We start from the raw sequence: 20,837 nt of genomic DNA on the forward strand, positions 1-20,837 counted from the left end.
GTTATTGTTTACAAAAGTCATGCTGAGATTCTACTTTTAATATTTTACAAATACTTCACTATTTATCGTCATAATCTTTTTTTGTGCTAGAGTGAATAAGTTTTAAACTTTAACTTATTTTTCAACGACCAAAATGTCATATATGCATATATTATAATAATATGGTTTTATAAGGTGTCAGATCCTGAAAATAGACGACATCTATAAAATGAGACAACGTATCTCTCTCTTTTTTTCTCTCTCTTTTTTTCTCAGAGTGGGGAGTGGAGGGTTTTTTTTAAAGATAAGTATCTCAAAAATTGCAAATACAGGTGCGAATCACTAGCAAACAAAAAAGCCTCTAAATTGTTGAAATAGCTTTTATCATGAATATGAGCAAAGTTTATATATCTTATTATAAAACAACTTTTGGTCTTCTGATGTAAAACCAACTTACTCTAATTTCATACATAATTATAATGTTGGTATCTATTTCATTAAGTCACAGCAGATTAAAAGTAATAAATTAACAGGACAGGAAAGGTGGTAGAGGAAATCATAGCAACAAAACAGATGGGAGGATGCCAGATTGCATAGAGGCAGGAAGACTTAGAGAAGCAGACCTCGAGTCCTCAAAATGATAGCCATGACCTCTACGTCCAAGACAAAACAACTCAGGCACCCTTTTAGTCACTGTTATATAAGTGTGCAGTGACTTATCTGCAGTGTCAAATCAAAAGACTCATTTTTTTTTTAAGTTTGTTTGTTTGGATTGTTTGTTTTCAAATTCCATTTGGTAGCAAAGCCTAACTTGTCTTATACTTGTTTGGCAGCAAATCTTATCTGAACTGATGTGAGGCAACTTAGGAAGTTCATTCTAATTTGTGGGAATATGTTTTGCTGCAGAAATAATGTGTTAATTACAGACCTTATTTGGGGTGGGACGAATTTATGGTATAAGTACCATGTTCCCTGTACAAAATTAAAAACATCTGGTTACAAGGGTTTTGATTAAAGGGTTGTGTACCTCTGTAGTACAGTCATGAATGCCCAGAATGATGAGTGTGGTTAAAAAGATCAGAAATGCATCCTTTGGCCAGGTGCAGTGGCTCATGCCTGTAATCCCAGCACTTTGGGAGGCCGAGGCGGGCAGATCTCTTGCGGTCAGGAGTTCAAGACCAGCCTGGCCACTATGGCAAAAACCCATCTCTGCTAAAAATACAAAATTTAGCTGTGCATGGTGTCACATGTTTGTGATCCCAGTTACTTGGGAGGCTGAGGCAGGAGAATTGCTTGAGCCCGGGAAGCAGAGGTTGCAGTGAGCCAAGATTGTGCCACTGCACTCCAGCCTGGGTGGCAGTGTGAGACTCTGTCTGAAAGAAAGAAAGAAAGAAAGAAAGAAAGAAAGAAAGAAAGAAAGAAAGAAAGAAAGAGACAGAGAGAGAGAAAGAAAGAAAGAAAGAAAGAAAGAAAGAAAGAAAGAAAGAAAGAAAGAAAGAAAGAGAGAGAGGCAGGGAAGGAAGGAGGGAAGGAAGGAAGGAAGGATGAAGGAAGGAAAGAAGAGAGGAAAGAAAGAAATGCATCCTTCATATGATAAAGTGAAGAAAATACTTTGAAAGATTTGCATTTAAAAAGTGTTCATTAAAGTGATACGAAACAGTGTTTTTGGAAAGCCAACAAGTGTTTATAGTACACTTTAGAGATTCTCTCTTTCTTTCTCTGTGTGTGTGTTGGGGGTTGTGTATGTGTTTCTGAGTCCTTTAAGATGAAGTTACATTTAAAATCTGTGGGATATATTTGCTCTTGCCTTGCCCAAATTGGGATTTCTTAGCAACCAATGAATTTTTGATTAAAAAAACCAAAGTAAAAACGAAACTGGGATTTCTGTGCTGTGATCAGGAAAATGATCTTTAAGGTTGTTGGAATTACCTTGAGTACAAGTGATCTCAGTGAGATAGCTATTGATAAATGTGAATTTGCATTTTAAAACTTTCCAAATTCGTAATAGGAGTTTTCTTTCGTTTTATTTTGCCTGCTGAGGATTCTACTGTTAAGGAAGAAGAAAGTTTGGGTGCCAACTAAAGGAAACAGTGTCTGTGTTTGCAATGCCAATGAGCTTACCCAGGGAGAATTGTTAAATAGCCTAAGGATTATTCTAGCTCAGCAATCCTAAAGATACAAAAATGCAACTTTGGACATTAGGGATGGGAGTTTTAAAAATCTGCCCGAGTCCTAGCAGGAGTAAAGAATTGAGAAACATGAAAAATCCACAATGAATAATAAAATATTACTAAGTTAAATTTTCTCTGCTACAAAATAATACAGGTCCATGGCTTAAAATTCAATTATAGATATAAATTAACTGAAATAGTGAAAGTGACTCCTATTACACTGTCACCCCTCTCCCATAAAAATACTGGTAAAATGTTGGCTTATATTTATTTGTTATTCTTTTTTACATAAGTTAATTCATACTACATAATGTATTGCAACATGCTGTCTCCCCCCACCTTAATAAATATATATCTTGCTGTCTATCCTAGCTAGTAATGTCACCACCTCATTCTTTTCGATTGTATAGTAGAATTCCATTTTAAAGCTCCACTATAATTTTAAATAGATAGTTTTTTGAAGATTTTTTCCCCCACAGTTATTTTATTTTCTTCCCTTTTCATTCTCATCTGCTTTTTTTTTTTTTTTTTTTTTTTTTTTTTTTTTTTTTTTTTGCTTAGGCACAAGTAGGAAAATAAAAAGCCTAGATCTGATTAGAAAAAGGTGTAAATAGTGAGATAAGTGCTGTTTGTAAATGGCAAATTTCCAGTTCTGCAGAACAAACAGCACCATTCTCTCAAAAAGATAAAACAAATGTCTCTTTTGCATTTTAAAGAACATACAGCTGTTACTAGTAAATGGATCAATAACTCTCAAATTCAAAAATTAAATTTCCTTCAGTTATACAGAACATTAAAATTTCTGGAGGAAATCAACCTTTTCATAAAAACCATAAAAACAAACTTTCACATTTGAAATTGGAAACAGAGTATCTGTGCTCTTGTTCAGAAAGGAGTTTTTTGTTTGTTTGTTTGTTTTTAAATCTACAGAGCTCATCAGTCATTCAAATGTCAGAGATAATAGGGAATGAGACATTCTGATGACCTGAGTCCAGGTAAATAAGAGAATATGACTGGAGCATTTTCACCACAAATTAGAGCAACAATTCCATTGTCCTTCTTCTGTCATTCTGTCTCATCTCTTTTAGCCTTTCCCTAGCCATGGTTGTCTCCCTGCATTAAGGTCCTCCCTACCGTATGCAATTCCACAATTTTTCTCCCAGGAGGGACAAGAATAGTAATTAAGATGAGCACCTATGATTCACCTTACAATACTAATACAACTTAACTGTGTTAGCTTCCTCATTTCATTCCTTTCCTGCCTTTCAGAGGTAACTACTATCCTGAATTTTGTGATGAACATTCCTTTGTTTACAAACAAATTTTTAACAAACGTGTGTTGCTCCTAAATAATAAATCATTTAGTTATGCTTTCCTGAGCTCTCTAAAAATGATATTTTATCGTGCATAATCTTCTATGGCTTTTTTCACTCAGCTCTAAGTTTCTAAGAGTAATCTACACTGTGGAACATAGTGGTTGCTTCCTCATGTTCACTGCTATAGAATATTTTGTTAACAGAATATACAAGAATTTATTTCTCTTTCTTGCAGTTTTACCTATTTATAAATTTTATTATTATGATTTCTTCTTCTATCATACATTATTGGGGAGTCCTTTTTTTTTTTTTAGATGGAGTCTCGCTCTGTCACCCAGGCTGGAGTACAGTGGTGGGATCTCAGCTCATTGCAACCTCCTCCTCCTGGGTTCAAGTGATTCTCCTGCCTCAGCCCCCGAGTAGCTGGGATTACAGGCATGTGCCACCACACCCAGCTAATTTTTTTTGTATTTTTAGTAGAGATGGGGTTTTGCCATATTGGTCAGGCTGGTCTTGAACTGCTGACCTCGTGATCTGCCCTCCTTGGCCTCCCAAAGTTCTGGGATTACAGGCATGAGCCAGCATGCCCGGCAGGGAGTCTGTTTTTAAATCCCATTTAAATTAATCTTTAGAAATTAAAATGTACAATTAATTAAAATTTCATTTTAAACTTAAATGTTTAAAAAATTAGTCTGCTATTGATTTCTAACTCTACTGCCTTAGAAACAGATGAGTCAAGATCAGAGGTCAATGAATCACCACCCTATGGACCACACTTGGCCTGTCACCTGTTTTTCTACAGCTGGCAAGCTAAGAATGGTTGGTACATTTTGAATGGTCAAACAACACAAAAGAAGGATAATATTTTGAGGTGTGTAAAAATTACATAAAATTCAAATTTAGTGGGTCTTACATTAATTGGGACATAGTTAAGGTCATTTGCTTATGTATCATCTATGGCTGCTATTGAGTTACACAGTGGCAGAGTTGTGTAGTTGCACCAGAGACCACTGACCTCCAAAACCTTAGCTTTTGTTATCAGGTCCTTTACATAAAAAGATTTTTAACCCCTTTTCTAGATGATGCAAATTCTCAGAAATGTATTAAGGTATGCTGGTTAATTTTTACAAATATTTCTTATGGGTTTGTTGAGTATGTGTATTCTCTAATTGCTATATGCCACATATGTATTATATGTATAATATATACATAGATAGATAGATATAGGTCTCTATATAAGTAATCTATATATATATCGAGAGAGAGATATAGAGAGATATCAATAACTTAACAGTGGTTGAATGGGTGTTGAAATAGCTACACTGTGATAATAGGTTTTTCAATTTCCTCTTGTAGATTTTATCATTATGTGATGACCTTTTCTAGCCACAATAATGCTTTTTTATCTTGAAGTCCATTGCGTGTGATGTCAACATAGCTATACCAGCTTTAATAATTATATAACTGATATATCTTAAGTTTTCCACGTTCTTATGTTTGTAAATAACATATAGCTATATCTTTAAAAACTACCTTGACTCTGTCTTTTAACTAGAGTTTAGTCCTTTTATATCGTGATTATTTACATGTTTGAATGTTTTTCTCCTCAGTCGTTATCTTCTATCTTTCTATGTGTCTCCTTTTCTTCTACATTTCTTTTTTCTTGCTTTTTTATGGCTTACAGAGGAAGATTGATTGTTAATATTTGTTTACTTCTTATTCTTTTTCCCTTCCTCTACTGGTTTGGAATTTCTACATCACAGTTCCGTTCTTTTAGTCTTTAAGATATTTAGAGCATAATGGTCAAAACCATGTTCTCTGCTTGAATTCAAATCCCAACTTCATCACATACCAACTCTACGATTTATGACCTTTGTATGTGTGTGTGTTTACCTGTAAAATTGAGGTTGTGAAGTACCACATAGATCATTTCTCTTAAAATCTTAGTGTGAATATTTTTCCTAAGGACACTTAAAATTAATATATTAACCTCCTCAAAACAATACAAGAACCTTAGAATGATTTAACTCTAATTATCCTCCTTCTCACTTCTAAGTTATTCTCTAGCATTTAAATTGTGTCTTTTAAGCCTCACAATTTCATATTATTTGTTAATATCATTTTGTACAGACCAGGCCTCTTTATATTAACCCAAATGTTAATCAGCTTATTTGTTCACCATTTTTTCTTGTATTCCAGTATTTCTTACTGGGTCACTTTCCTTCATCTGAAAGTGTACTTCAGAAGTTCATCTAGTGAAGGTGGTAAAAAGAATAGTTTTTAATATAAAAATGTCTTAATTCCATTTTTGTTCACAAAATGTAATTTTTCTGGACACTAAATTATAGGTTGACAGCCATTTTCATTCAAGATTTTGAAGATATTCCACTCTCTTCTGGCTGCCATATTGCTGTTGAAAATTATTCAGCCTACTTGTTTTTCTTTTGTAAATAATACTCCCCCCCTCGATTCCTTTAAGATTGCCTTTCCCCTGGTGTTTTGAAATTTCACTGTAGTTTATATTGGTTTGCTTTTTTTCATACATCTTATGTGATACATGTATATGTACTGTCTCTATTTCATTTTCTTTTCAAGTATCCTACTTGATACATGGACATAGCCAGAACTTCCTCTTTTTGTAGATTCATGTCCTATGTTAATCTGGGAACAGTGTTAGCTAGTGTGTCTTCTCTTATCTTTACTCCATTCTTTGTAGTCTCTCATTCTGGGATTCTAATTAGAGATGAGTAATACCTTAACATTCTCTATATTCCATGTCTCTTAATGTTTATTATTTTCTGTCTTTTTTCACCTTCTGTGATGCATTCTGCATAATTTCTTCATATGTAGCTTACATTATTCTTTTCAACTATGTTTAATCTACTCTTTAACTCATTTATGGGGTTTTATATTTTAGCAGTTATATTTTTCTTTTCCAAAAGTTCTAGTGGGTTCTTTTTCATGTATGCCTAGTCATCTTAGATATTTATTTATGATTTTAATTTTTAATTTCTTTATACAGCCAGATCATAGCTAATTAGTTTTTTTGCCTCATATATCGAGTTATGTTTGTTTATTCTGCTAACACTCATGTCAGCAGAATTTTCTATGGCTTGAGATCTTTGATTATGAATTCCTATTTGGTTGATGTTTATTTGTGGGAAATTCTGGGACACTAACTTGAGGTTATTTTTCTCCAAAGAGGATTTCTGTCTATCTCTCTTGGGAACTTGTGGGCCCAAGGACCTGAAACCATACTGACTTCCTTCCAGCAGAGTCAGCTAACATGGGATTTAAAAGATTAGCTTCTTCACCTTGTAGCCGGTTTTAGTCTTATTTAAAAGATTACTGCCCACCCCACCTGCTTCAGCAATTTTGTTTTGTTTTGTTTTCATTTTGGACCCTGAGAGATTCCCTTTACTATCTCAGAGTCCTACAATGCATATCAAAGTATATTTTATGCAGGATCCAGGTGATGTGTAGCTGGAGAACTTTTCAAATCATCTAATTTACCTTTTTGTGTGAAGCTTAAAAAAACATACATGCCAACTCTCTACATGCATATAAGTATAGTGTATAAGATGGGGAGTTCTTTGCCTGAAGGAGCTCCCAATGTCCTCTACATTTTATTTTGTTTCCTCTTTTTTCTTAGATTTTCATTACCTTTTTCATGTATTTCATTTGGTCTCTTTCCCCTTTTTCCTTCTTTCAAAGGTCTCTCTTGATTTACCCTCTTACCTCAGCTACACTATTGGATTCAACTACATTATTATTTCAAATTATAATTATTAGTTGAGTCCAAAAGCATTTGTTGAATGAATGACCATTTCACACTCATTAAATTCTTCAAAAGATTCAAGTTCTTTTCAGATGCTTTTTACTCAAGTAACACTGGTTGGATTTTCTTCCCTTTGTGGAAAACTTAATTCTTGATTATTAAAAAATATGGAAAAGCAAAAGATCTCATCCATGGGTAAGCAAAGTTGTATATTCATTTATTTATTTTTAACTAATATAGTTTCTTTTTGGTGAAAATAGAGGTTATATTTGGAAAAAATTTCCTTGTTAAGAATACTTCCTATCATGCTTCAAAATTTCCATACATTTCTAATTACATATTACAAAAGAAATTAGGGCATTTTGACATTTGAAGGCTAAAGCAAATTGAGTTTGATAACCCAAATGGGTGTAAAGAACCATAACTAACAAGAAATATAAACATCAGTTACAAAGTAAGAAGCAAGCCCAAGCACCTCCTAAAGTGAGAACAAATATAATAATCCAGGCAATTTGGTTTGTTCTTTCAACAATGTGAAATAATAACAAGGGTGGTAGCCAACCTGAAATTACTTGTCTACCAAGTTATATTTAGAAGATTTAGATAATAATAATAATAATAATATTCTAAGCTACAGTGTACCTTTTCTTGATTTACTCATGGATATGTTTTATGTTATATGGCTTTAAGGCTGTGAGTCTACAGAGGTATACACAGCAGTCCCTAAATTATATTCATACATCAGATTGGGGAGTGGGAGTGAACGGGGATGTTTGGAGAATTCTGACTCTTGGGTAATGTGGAGATAGCTCTTACTCCCCAGATAAAATTCAGTCACTATAATTTCTCCACATTTTCTGTATGTAGCATTTATACCCAGCTGTAGACTCTGCTCCTAAATTTTGGGACAGAGTATCGCTCTGTCACCCAGACTGGAGTGCAGTCACATGATCTTGGCTCACTGCAACCTCTGCCTCCCGGGTTCAAGTGATTCTCATGCCTCAGCCTCCCAAGTAGCTGGGACTACAGGCGTTTGCCGCCATGCCTGGCTAATATTTGTATTTTTAGTAGAGATGGGGTTTCGCCATGTTGCCCAGGCTAATCTCCACCTCCAGTCCTCTGATGATAGGTTGGCCTTGGCCTCCTAAAGTGCTGGGATTACAGATGTGAGCCAATGTGCCTGGCCTGCTCCGTATTTTGAATGCCCCATTCACTCCAGGTATCTATCTCCGTTCTACATAATTCCTACATCATTTTCATCCCAAATGCCAACATAAACTAATGAGATTTTCAAAAAGGAAAAACTTGTGTATAGTGATACTCCAAATAGGTAAGTTTGACATAGATTCTTAACAAAAGTATAAGCCAGATTATTAACAATGGTTTTAGTGGGGATCACTAATACCAGAATGGGTTAATCTGAAAACAGATCTTATTTAACTAGCTTCCTAACTAGCTTCATTTTTTTTTGAAAGAGTTTCTTGGACCAGTTGATTTGGGGATGCTAGAAACAGTAAATCTTTATTTCAGCAAAACATCTAGAAAACCTTCATGAACTCCATGTTGGTTATGGTATGGTTGCATTAACTAAAGTGCTTGAAAAGTGTTGGTTCATAAATGACTGTTATCTTGGAGATCTCTTTTGGCAGTGGGCTGTCTGAAGATATAGGGGAAAAGAAACCCCACACCTAAGTATTTTTTTCTATTCTCTTATTCAACAATCAACACAGAAGACTTCTGTAAGCTCTGGTTACCAAGAAGTGTGTGAGAATTTCCCCTACCAGCAATCAACCAATCAATCCTGCAGCAGCACAAGCTGGGTGTCTTCAATTCAATTCTGAAACTATCTACCTGGAGATAATGTCAGATCCTACAGGTTGAGGGCTCAGTCCCACAAGACTACCCTGTCTTCAGATGCCAAACAAAAAAGCCCCAGGGGGCTTTACTTGTGCTTCTGGCTGAACAACTAGAAATTAGGGTTCCCGTGACTCCCTCCCTGAGTTTGGTTATTTTGCTAGACCTGCTCACAGAACTCAGGGAAACATGTTTACCATTTTCTTATAAAGGATATTACAGAGGATACAGTTGAAGAGATGCATAGGGTGATTTATGCCCTCTCTGGGAGCACTGCCATCCAGGAATCTCCAAGTGTTTAGTTATTCATGTTCCCCTCTCTGGAAGTGCATGTAACCCATTCTTTTTTTTTTTTTTTTTTTTTTTTTTTTTTTTTTTTTTTTTTTTTTTGTGGAGGCTTTATTGCGTAGGTGTGACTGATCAAGTCATGGGCCATTGGTGATCAGCTTAATCAACCCCGGAAGTTAGAGGGCGGGGCTGAAAGTCCCAACACACTAATCATGTCTTGGTCCTTCCTATGACCAGTCCCCATCCTGAAGCTATCCAGGAGCCCCCAGCCATCACCCAATTCATTAAAATACAAAAAGATATTCATCACTTTGGAGATTTCAAGGATTTTAGGAGCTATATGTCTGGAAATCGGATGAAGACCAAATATATATTTTATAATATCACAGGCTCTTTTTAAAGCCTGTTCTGTGTTACTGTTTCTTACTAGATGTAAATGGAGCCAAATGATATATTTATTAAATTTACAAATTTTATAAGTGATCACTAGTATTTATCAGAAATTATGTCCTAAAACAAACATGATAAAATTTAATAAGAATAAAACAAAAATTAAGATTTAAATACATATAAGTATAGACTATGTAAGGTGGAAGATATGGTTTAATTTAGTTCATGTGAAATAGACTTGGGTGTTCTATTTGAATCTAGGTAGTGTGTGCTTGAATCAAAGGGGTGGCTGATCAGCAGCTGGAGAACTGGAACTCAGTTCTTGGCCCACTGTATTTGAATGTTGTATTCTGAGTGCACAATTTAGAGAGGAGAATGAAAAATCAAAACACATTCAAAGCAAGGTGAGTAGTGTGATTATGGCAGCTCACTGTTATTTGAAGAACACTTAAAAGAATTTTTGAAGAAATGTATTAGATCTGTTGGTTACTTAATAGTTGCTCCTACTATCTCAAGGCTTGCAGTGTCTATAAAGAATGAGATTCATATTGTGTGGTTCCTAGGGGCCGAACCAAGACCAGTAGTATCAGGGAAGTTGATTTGATGTTCATAAATGATACAAGCTATAGTGTTAAGCAGACCTGGTTGTTAATTCTGGCGTCAGCATTGGCTTTGGCAAAAAGAAGGAAACTTCTGGGTTTCATTTTCCTAATGTGTTTAATAGGTATAATAAGGCCTATCTCATTTTAAGGACTAGGAGTAACGTGTGTAAATTGCTCAGTTCCTGGCATAGGTAAATATTCAACAAATAATCATGGTTATATGTAATGATAAAAACAGAAATTTGCAACATTGGAAATGTTCAAGTGGATAGTGGTCCGGTGGAAATATTGGAGAGAGGATTCTCACTTAAAATAGGGGATTGGACTTAGCCGTTAGATCGATTCCAACTTTTAGAATGGTTTTAATGTCCACCTTGGCATGTTATGTCATTTCTCCCTGACTGTGCTTTTATTTGCTTCACAAAGCAAGCAAGTCCAATCTCTTTTAACCGAGTTTAATTTATAGGCTTTCGTGGACTTCTGGAAGTCAACTGACTTCGAAGTTAGGACAGCATGGGGGGATTGGGGGAGTAGCTATGACAATGAGGAGTTTTAAGAGTGAGAAAACACAATGTCTATGAGAACATGAACTTCTCTTAGAGGCTCCATGAGCTACTCAGAGAGGAGGTTACGAGGGTTGGTTAAGGTACGAGAGGCACAAAGTGAAAGAAGCCTCCACTACTTCAAACCACATCAGGGTTTTTGGCAAGAGCTACATGAAAAATAGGCTCCCAGGCAGCCGGGCGAGGCGGGTCTGGGCTTGCAGGCTGGCGCTAAGGACCGGCAGTTGGGAGACTCTCAGGGACCCGATGGAGGGCCTTGGGCACCACCAGTTTACCGCATGGGTTGGAGAGACAAAAAAAAGAGGAAAGCGACAAAAGGGGGAAAATAGGCCCGATGGCCAGAGGAGGAAGACGAAGCCTGGCTGGTCATTAGGTGCTGCTTGTTTGCCGCCAAAGGGCAGGGGATAAGAGGTGTGCAGCCAGACCCGGTGTTGCAACCCGAGCGCTCCCTCCGCCCGGGACGTCCATCCTCGCCGGGGGCGAAGCTCTCCACACGCTCTTTGCCCCTTCCCGCGCCTCTTGGCTGCTAGTCAGTCCTGCTAGGGCACTTCTGGAAACTCGCAGTCGACTCCCTGCCTTGGTCCGACTTTGATCGCGGCTTTGATAACTTGGCGCAGCGCCCCGTCTCCTTTCCTCCAGTCCCTCTCCCGCCCACGCGACCTCACCGGCCGCTTAGCCTCTAGCGCTGGAGTCGACCAGAACTCCGCGGCTCGGCTGCCGGCAAGACCCGGATAGCGGATTCCCCTCCTGGCTGCGCGGCGCGTACTCGCCCGCCCGCCCGCTCGTTCCTCGCGCGGGCACTGGGCATGCGCGGCGCGCGGTTGGCACTGGCCGCGAGCGGGCGGGCGGCTCCAGACTTCACAGGCAGCAGCTAGCGAGGCGGTCTCGCCCGGCGCGAGGCCGGCGCTGTGCTTGCCTCGGAGATCGCTGCTCTTCAGCTGGGCGCAGGAGGCGGCTCCGCGGCTCGCGCACGACTGGCTGGGCGCGAATCAGATTGGGGGGCTTTCTCCCGGTCCCCTCCCACCTCGTCTGGGCTCGCGGCGTCTCCAGGGAAAGCCGTGGCCCCGAGGGCGGATCCGAGGTAAGAGCCCCTTGGCGAAAGGCGCCGATCCGGGGGTCCGGCGGCTTTGACTCTCTCGATTTTAAAAATCCGCCTTTGTGTGCTGGAATCGGAGCGGTGCCAGGAGCCGCGTCCGCCCGCCTTCACTTTGACTGCTTTCAACTGGTGTTGGCAGCCAGGTGCGCGAGGGCGCTGCGGCCGGAGGCGTCCGCTCGCCGGGTCCGGGCAATCCGCGGGGCCCGTGCAGACCCGCGCCCGGGGCTCCGGGAGGCTGGGCAGGGAGGGTTTGCCGTGGCCCAATGATATTCATGGTAACCTGAGCTTCCGCAGATACACCTGCGCTCATCTGGTCCCTGGGGCGACTGCAGACCGAGTATCCCTATCTCGGCTTATTATGTAGACTTGGGATTTGTGAGCTGCTCTGCCGACACGCCTCAAATGGGGAGGGGTTCCTTTCAAAATGACCCTTTAGGGCAGGGTCCCACCCCCGTTTACCCCCTCGAATTAAGATAGCTAATTGTTTCGGAATCGTTGTCAATGCCTAAGGCTGTTGACTTTCTTAGCTTGCTCCACTTTACTCACCATTTTACTTTTGGGAAGACAGACGGCCTTTCTCCGGTTGTGGTCAGTTCATGCATTTGAAATGGGTTTCCCCACCCATGTACCCCCTGCTGTCTCCGATGTTCTCACTCTTACTTTCCTTCCTAGGACTACTGTTTGCAAAGTCTTTGCACCGATCGTTCTCCTGCAGTGTTTCTCAAATCCTCCTCCTCCCATAGGGCCCGTAGTACTGTTGGAATCTCGCGGGGGGGCAGGACGCCGTGGTATTAGGATTTGAAATCCGCAGACATCTAGAGCGGTGAAGCATTAGGAATTAGAATCCTCCTTTACAAAATATGTTTCAGTGAAATGTGTTACTGCTTCTCTTTTCAAGTTTTCTTGCGTTAGATAGTAAGGGGAATAGGTAAAAGATCTAATATGTTAGGATGAGTTCAGGTAAAACTTGGTTTCAGATGTGTGAAGAGTGACTTTTTGGCTTTGTCATTTTTGGGAAATAGGAGAGTTAGGATTCCGGGCAATCTTCTTAAATTGAAAAAAACCCCTCAAAGTAACTGTGTTGTGTATTGCCTCTAGTTGATTTTCATTGAAAGGACTCCATTCTTCCACAGCTTCTTGGGTTCTGGAAAGTGAGCACTAGTAATGGGCATCATGTGGTAGTGAGTCTATTGGAATTAAAGTCAATGTCATCCTGTCTCACCTAGTATAGATTTTTTGTTTGGGATCGCAGTTTTCTAAACATATTGCTGTAGTTCTTAAGTTGCTGGTGTGGAAAATTTTTGGTCACGAATTCACAATTTTACTTACAATTTGACAAACAGTATAGAATTGTCACATAAAGGGTAAGGTAGAATGTATCACAAATACAATAGTGTTAATATAATGCCTTTAGTGCAGAATACACAGATTGAGACTTTGTAAGATTGCACCACAAGTCATTCACTTTATAGCAGAAAAAAAGAAGGAAAATATAATTTGCTTTTAATTCTACTATTCTGAGATAACCGCTGTTTACAAGACTTGGTGCATTCTCTTTGTAATTTTTTTCGCTTCCCAATGTCATTGAATATTGTATAGTAATTTCCAGTAAGTGTAATTTAACTTATACTATTAGTAGCCCCACTCTTAATAGGGTGATGTTTCTTTTGTTTCCCGTCAGGAACCTAATGTCTAATTTTGAATATTTTGCTTGTTTGTGATCAAACGTAAAGATTCATTTTGTTTTTATTTCTAGCTTTTTCCTGCTTTCAAGATTTTATCAATACTGATTCTTTTCAGATACCAGTTCTTTTCTATGCTATGGCATAGGCTTGCTACCCTCTACTTTGTGTTTATTACATTCCAAATCCTAGTTATTTTCTTACACTCTATTTCACACCCTTTACCCTACTGCTTTTTATTCTTCTCTCTACTCCCTTCTTTTACGTACTTCTTTTAATTCTGCAGCAGGTCACTTGAACCAAGGTTTGTATAAGAGAACATAGTATCCAGAATAGGAAATGATAGCTTTTTAAAAGTTGTCTCTTTAGATACTTGAAGTTCTATTGGATGAATATTTTAGCACTGATTTATGTAATATTTATATACAACGCAGCTTTCCTGAGTTGTATGAAACATACTTGGTAGTTACACGGATCATCACAAAACAACGTTAAGTTAATGATAGGGTACAAACTTTTGGACATCTGTAGAGGTATGTCGGGGGAAAAAGTGGAATTTTAATTAAAGTATTCTGGCTATAGTAAATCCCTCCTGGGAATTATTAATACTACATGAAATTGTTTGCAGCTGTTAGTGATTGACAATGTTTTTGTAAGAAAAATTCTGCATTGGAATAGTTGCAAACATTTTAAGTTGAATATATGCAAGAAAGTTTAAGGGTCTTCAGTGCTTCACTGTAACCTTTTCAGTATTTTCTAGATGCATTCCTAAATGGGATTTTACAAAACTAGACCTTATTTCTCAGAAGTTTTGGATTTACAGGAAAGCTACAAATACAGTGTCTATATACCCCCATACCAGCTTCCCTTCTTATTAACATCTTGTATTATTAGTAATTGTTTCTATTAATGAACCAGTATCAGTACATTAGTATTAACAAAGTTTATACTTTATTTAGATTTCCTTAGTTTTTAATGTCCTTTTTCTGTTCCAGGACCTTACCATCCAGGACACCACTAAATGTATTTCCTTGTAGTGTCTCCCTAGGCTCCTCTTGGCTGTGATAGTTTGTTAGACTTCCTCGTTTTTGATGGTGTTTGAGGAGTACTGGTCAGGTATTTTGTAGAATGCATTTTCATTGGAATTTATCTAATGTTTTTTTCTCATGATTAGACTGTGATTATAGGTTTTTGGTAGAAAAATCTCTAATCTCGTGATTAGACTGTGATTATAGGTTTTTGGTAATGTGCCATTTTCATCTCACATCGAGGGTATATACTATCAATATGATTTGTCGCTGTGATACTCATCTTTATCACCTGGCTGAGGTAGTGTTTATCAGGTTTTTCCACTTTTCTCCACCTTTTTCATGCTGTGCTCTTAGAAGGAGGGAACTGTGTATAGCCTATACTTAAGGAGTAGAGAGTTATGCTTCCACCTTTGAGGGTAGAATATCTATATAAATTATTTGGATATTTTTCTCCGTGGGAGATTTGTCTCTTCTCCCCCATGTATTTATTTACTCAATCATATTTATTTTGTTCTGGACTCATGGATATATATATTATATAAATATAAAATCTATTGATCTAAATATTTTGGGTTATAATACAATGCTACTTTATTTTGTTACAGCTTGGCTCCAGTGCCTCTTTGACATACTACCATCAATGTGAATTTTGTTTTTTTGGAAGCATTTCCTTACTTTCTGGTACTATGAGATGCTCTAGGTTCATCTGTATACATCTTGCCACGGTCCTGGAATCAGTCATTTCTCCAAGGAATCTGGATCATTTTGTTGGGGAATGATGTTAGAAACCAAGATCTGGGTGCTAGGTGTGCTTGTTGCTACTGCGGTATCATTGCTTCTAGGTTCTCCCATGTGACAAAGCAGGAAATACATATGTGTATATGAACATATCTATACATATTTTTATGTAACAGTTTGTATCCATGTTAAACTGACTATGAATTTACATTTTATCTGTAATGCTAATTCATTACCACAGGTATCATTCTAGCCTTCTCCTTTTGTTTATATGTAAACTTACCCCAACAGTGAGAGGAAACCTGGCTTGCACCATCTGCCATACATTTGCTTAATCGTTAATTTCTATCATAGATGTATAGCAGCATTGGAATTGTTAACCTGTGCTCCCATGGGAAACAACTTTAGCATCAAGAGTACAGTGTTTATGTACTATTCCTTTTGCTTTTAGTCTCACAGCTTCTACTCATTTCTAGTTAGTCAGCTAAGCACCTTTCCTCCTATCCTTTTCAGTGAGATTGTAGCACACATTTATAATACAGTTAGATTTCTTTGTTACAATCTGCATTCCACCTTGGGATTCCTTGACCTTCTAAATGATTTCCTTACATTTGCATACATTAAAGTTTACTCTTTGTCCTGTGAATTTCTTTGGGTTTTGACAAATACTTAATTTAATGTAGCTATCCTTATAGGATCATAGTATCATACCAAATAATTTCAACACATTACAAATCCCATGGGCTTCACTCATAACCTCTGTGAGCCCCTCTCCCAGAAAACCACGAATCTTTTTACTGTCTCTTTACTTTTGCCTTTTCCAGATGTTGTATAATTGGAATCATACAGCCTTGCCAGACTGGCTTCTTTCATTTAGCAATACACATTTAAGGTTCATCATGTCTTCTTGAGGTTTAATAGCTCATTTCTTTCTATCGTTATCAGATATATCATGGTTTGTTTATTCGCCTATTGATGGATATTTTCGTTGCTTCCAGTTTTTGGCACGTATGAACGAAGCTGCTATGAATATTCACATGCAGGTTTTTGGGTAGACATAAGTTCTTATTTCCATTGGGTAAATATCTAGGAGTGTGATGGCTGGATCCTGTGGTGAGATTATGGTGAGCTTTGTAAAAAATTGCCAAACTGTTTTCCAAAGTGGCTGTACTATTAATTCTCACCAGCAATGAATGTGAGTTCTTATTGCCCCACATCTTTGCTAGCATTTGATTTAGTCAGCTTTTTTGCATTTTATCCATTCTAATAGGTGTGTAGTAATATGTCATTGTTACTTTAATTTACTATTTCCTAATGACATATGATGTTAACATCTTTTCACATGCCCCTTTTCATCTGTACATCTTCTGTGGTGTGATGTCTGTTCAGATCATTTGCCCACTTTTTAATAGGGTTGTTTTCTTATTGTTGAGTTTTAAGAGTTATTTATACATTTTGTATACAGGCCCTTTATCAGATATGTGTTTTGCAAATATTTTCTCCCAGTTTGGTTTGTCTTTTTATTTTCCCAAGTGTCTTTGTCAGAAAAGATGTCTTTAATTTTAATAAGGCCAACTTACCAGTTTCATGCATAGGCTTTGGTGTTGTATTTGGAAACTCATTGCCAAGCCTACATAGATTTTATCTTGTGTTTTTCCTAGAAGTTTTATAGTTGTGCATTTTACATTTAGGTATGTGATCCATTTAGAGTTAATTTTTATGAAAGGTATAAGGTCTGTGTCTAGATTAATTTTTTTTTGCATATGGATTCCTAGTTGTACCAGCACAAGTAAATGTGATTTTTAAATTAATAGATTATAAATTAGGTTTAGAATTGAAAATGTTTTTATTAAATTTTTTATTACATGTTCTGCAAAATTACTTACTATAAACAGTTGAGAAATGACTTAGAAACCAATATATAATACAGCATGTACTGTGTGCCGAGATTTATTTCTAGACATTGTACGTAATTCATTTTCCTCTTTTTTTTTTTTTTTACTAAGAGATTCTTCTTTGTGAAAATGGAATTGTTAGTATAGAGTAACATCTGTCAGTTCTTTTAGATCTTATCATAGGGAATAATAGTTTGATTTTTCACAAAAAGGATCTGGAATAAAGGATTTGCAGGGTGTATGTTGAGAAGAGGCAGTTGATATATGCACCAGCTAGAAATCTGAGACTTAACTATATGGTCTTGAATCTTTTCCCATGCTATTCTTCCTGCTACAAGTGACTTTTTTCAAGTACAGTTGACCCTTCAATAATGCAGGGGTTAGACTCACTGACCCCTGCACAGTTGGAAATTTGTGTATAATTTTTGACTTCCCAAAAACTTAACTAGTAACCCTTCTGTTGACTGGAAGCCTTACTGATAACACAGTCTGTTAACACACACTTTGTATGTTATATGTATATTACATTGTATTCTTAACAATAAACTAGAGAAAAGAAAATTTTATTAGGAAAACCATAAGGAAGAGAAAATCCAATACTGTATTGTACTTATTAATATTGTAAGTTTTTGTTTGCTTACAAGATGACTCCTCTGTCTGAAAAGGTGGGGGAATGGAGGGGCAGGGCTGGGAACTGCAGCTGCAGACCTCAATCTATGGTACATACCAAGCAATTCAACTTTATCTCATAATGTCATGACTTTTCTCTGTTTCTTGGGAGCATTTCTGGCATCTCTAGTGGCACGTTTTCATTCAAGGTTTATGGTATTATACTAAACAGGATGAAAAATACAAGAGAACAGCAAGAAATCATTTTTTACTGTGATACGCAATTTACCAGAGAGATGAACTGCTCAGGCGGAGATGATTAACATCACACAGTGGACTAAGCGGATACTCACAACACTTGAGCTCACTGCAATAACAACAGGAGGTGGCTATGAAATTATTACAGTAGTACAGTATGTACTACAGTTAATTGTATGCAGTTAGGACTTAATACTGCATCTTTACATTTGTTTACATTTCTCTTGACTGAATGATACTTTGTATCGTGTGTGTGTAACTTTTGATAAATTTTAATTTTTTCTAATAAATTTTATGGTTACTACCATAAAATGATAAAGTAGACTAGTACTTATATATATATTATGCATTCATGACATACCTTTTTTCTTAATTTTTTTGTTATCCCGGCTACATGGTTTGTCTGTGTTTTATTGTATTTATTTATTTAAAAAAATTTTTTGAGACAGAGTCTCACTGTCACCCAGGCTGGAGTGCAGTGGCGCAATCTTGGGCTTACTGTAGCCTCAACCTCCCAGGCCCAGGTGATCCTCCCCACTCAGCCTTCTGAATAGCTGCAACCATAGGCATGTATCACCAGGCCTGGCTAATTTATTTTTATTTTTATTTTTATTTTTTGCAGACAGGATCTCTCTGTGTTGTCCAGGATGGTTTTGAACTCCTAGGCCACAAGCAGTCCTTCCAAGTTGGCCTCCCAAAGTGCTGGTATTACAGGCATGAGCCACCACACCCAGCCCGAGTGTTTTTAAATTGTCACAAATCTCCAAAAATTTTTTCCAAATAGATTTATTGAAAAAAATCTGTGTATAAGTGGACCCATGTAGTTCAAACCTGTCTTTTCAAAGGTCAAATGTACCTCTCTTTTGGTATACATTTTGTGTTAGTGATATTGTGGTGTACTATAGTTTGCATATTTGTCCCCTCCAAAACTCATGTTGAAATTTCATCCTCAATGTGGCAGTGTTGAGAGGTGAGGCCTTTAAGAAGTGATTGATCCATTGATGAATTAGTGGATTAAGGGGTTATCATGGGAGTGGGACTGGTGGCTTTGTAAGAAAAGAAAGAGAGACTTGAGTGAGCACATGAGCACACTCAGCCCCCTTGCCCTGCGATGTTCTCTGTTGTCCTGGGATTCTTGGAGAGTCCCCACCAGCAAGGAGGCTCTTACCAGATGTAGCCCCTCGACCATGGACTTCTTAACCTCCATAACTGTAAGACATAAATGCCTTTTCTTTAGAAATACCCATTTCAGGTATCCTGTTATAAGCAACAGAAAACAGAGTAAGACAGGATTAGAAATATTTATAATGTTGCACTAAAGTTAGAACCAGTAGTCTTCAAGAAGCAGGTGGAGCAGCTTTCATAATAATAGTACCTTTTGTGTGGCAGGTGTTACATACATTATCTTCTTTAACTGTTACAAAAGCCCTTTAAGGCATGCTTCTTTATCTCAGAATTACAGATAAAGGAACAGGCCCAGAAAGAAACAGTGACTTGTGTCACACATGGGGAGAAAGGGACAGAACTGGGATGAGAACCCTGACCTGACTCCAAAATCCATGCCCTTTCCACTTGGTTGTGCTGCCCTTATTAAAGAAAAAGGGCAAGGATGGCCAGGGTGTCCTTAATTATATTCTTTTCTTTAATACTGTGCTATATACTTGCTCAAATTCCTACTGTGCTAAACAAGAATAGCTAAAACGTTTGTGTATTTAAGCTCCACAAAGATTCTTCTAGCTTTGTTTTCTGTTGAATCATCCATGTCCTACTGACCAGAGGTATGTGGTGATGGAACATGGTTGTTTTAAAGAATGAGGTTCTTTTAAAAAGAAACATTTGTGGGGAATTAGACAAAATAAAGCAAATAATGGTAGCATTAGCTAGTTATTTATTTCTTTCCCTCATTGTATTTAAAGCTTCTCAAGGGCAGGGAACTGAGTCAGTTAAGTTCCCCGAGGTATTTAAGCCCAACATATGACCATATGTGCCAACCATATGACACACTCACAAAAGGCTTGCTGAATGAAATTAGCACTTATTATCATACTTTTACGTAAATACTTAAAAGGGGATGAGTTTTCCTCACATAGGAAGTTGAGCATTACTACATTTCATTTGTTTATTCATTCATCTTTTATTGAGTGTTTGTTGAGTATCTGTTCTGTGCCAGACACCGGGAATACAAAGATGAGTAAGATAGGATCTCTGCCTTTTGTTGTCAGGAGGCTCAGAGAATGGAGGCAGCCAGACACCCATTTTAGTACAGTGTGGAGCTGAAGGAAGTATATGTTAAAAAACAAACAAACAATGGACTTTGGAATCAGGCCTTATCTGCCTTGGTTTTCTTATCGAAGAGGTGGAAGTGTCAAGTAGGTACTATTATCCACGGGGGATGTTAAATGAAAAGTGTGTATGCCTGTGTGTGTGTGTGTGTGTGTATATATCCCAGCACATAGTAGAAAGGAGAGCCTCACTGTGGCCAAGGGAGTCAGAAAAGTCTTTACTGGGGAAGGTGACGTTTGAGTCTCATAGAATTAATTTTTGAGGCAAAGCGAGACGCTCATCTCTCTCCAGGTAGAAAGATGAG

General features: G+C 37.6%; 1 protein-coding gene across 3 annotated transcripts in view; it reads left to right on the plus strand.

Moving 5' to 3' along the window:
* The window catches only part of EPS8 (EGFR pathway substrate 8, signaling adaptor), a 212,970-nt gene that overhangs the window by 21,206 nt on the left and 170,927 nt on the right, over positions 1-20,837 (plus strand). The window contains exon 1 of one of the 3 annotated variants that reach the window (XM_055280528.2): positions 11,435-12,022. The exons of 1 other annotated variant lie outside the window; for it this stretch is intronic. The gene's annotated coding sequence lies outside the window, so the exon portion shown is untranslated. Of the gene's footprint in view, positions 1-11,434; positions 12,023-20,837 lie in introns of those variants that run through there. One more of the 3 variants, XM_055280529.2, reaches the window with a different exon arrangement.

The sequence above is a fragment of the Symphalangus syndactylus genome, chromosome 5 (genome assembly GCF_028878055.3).
Source record: "Symphalangus syndactylus isolate Jambi chromosome 5, NHGRI_mSymSyn1-v2.1_pri, whole genome shotgun sequence".
Taxonomy (NCBI): domain Eukaryota; kingdom Metazoa; phylum Chordata; class Mammalia; order Primates; family Hylobatidae; genus Symphalangus; species Symphalangus syndactylus.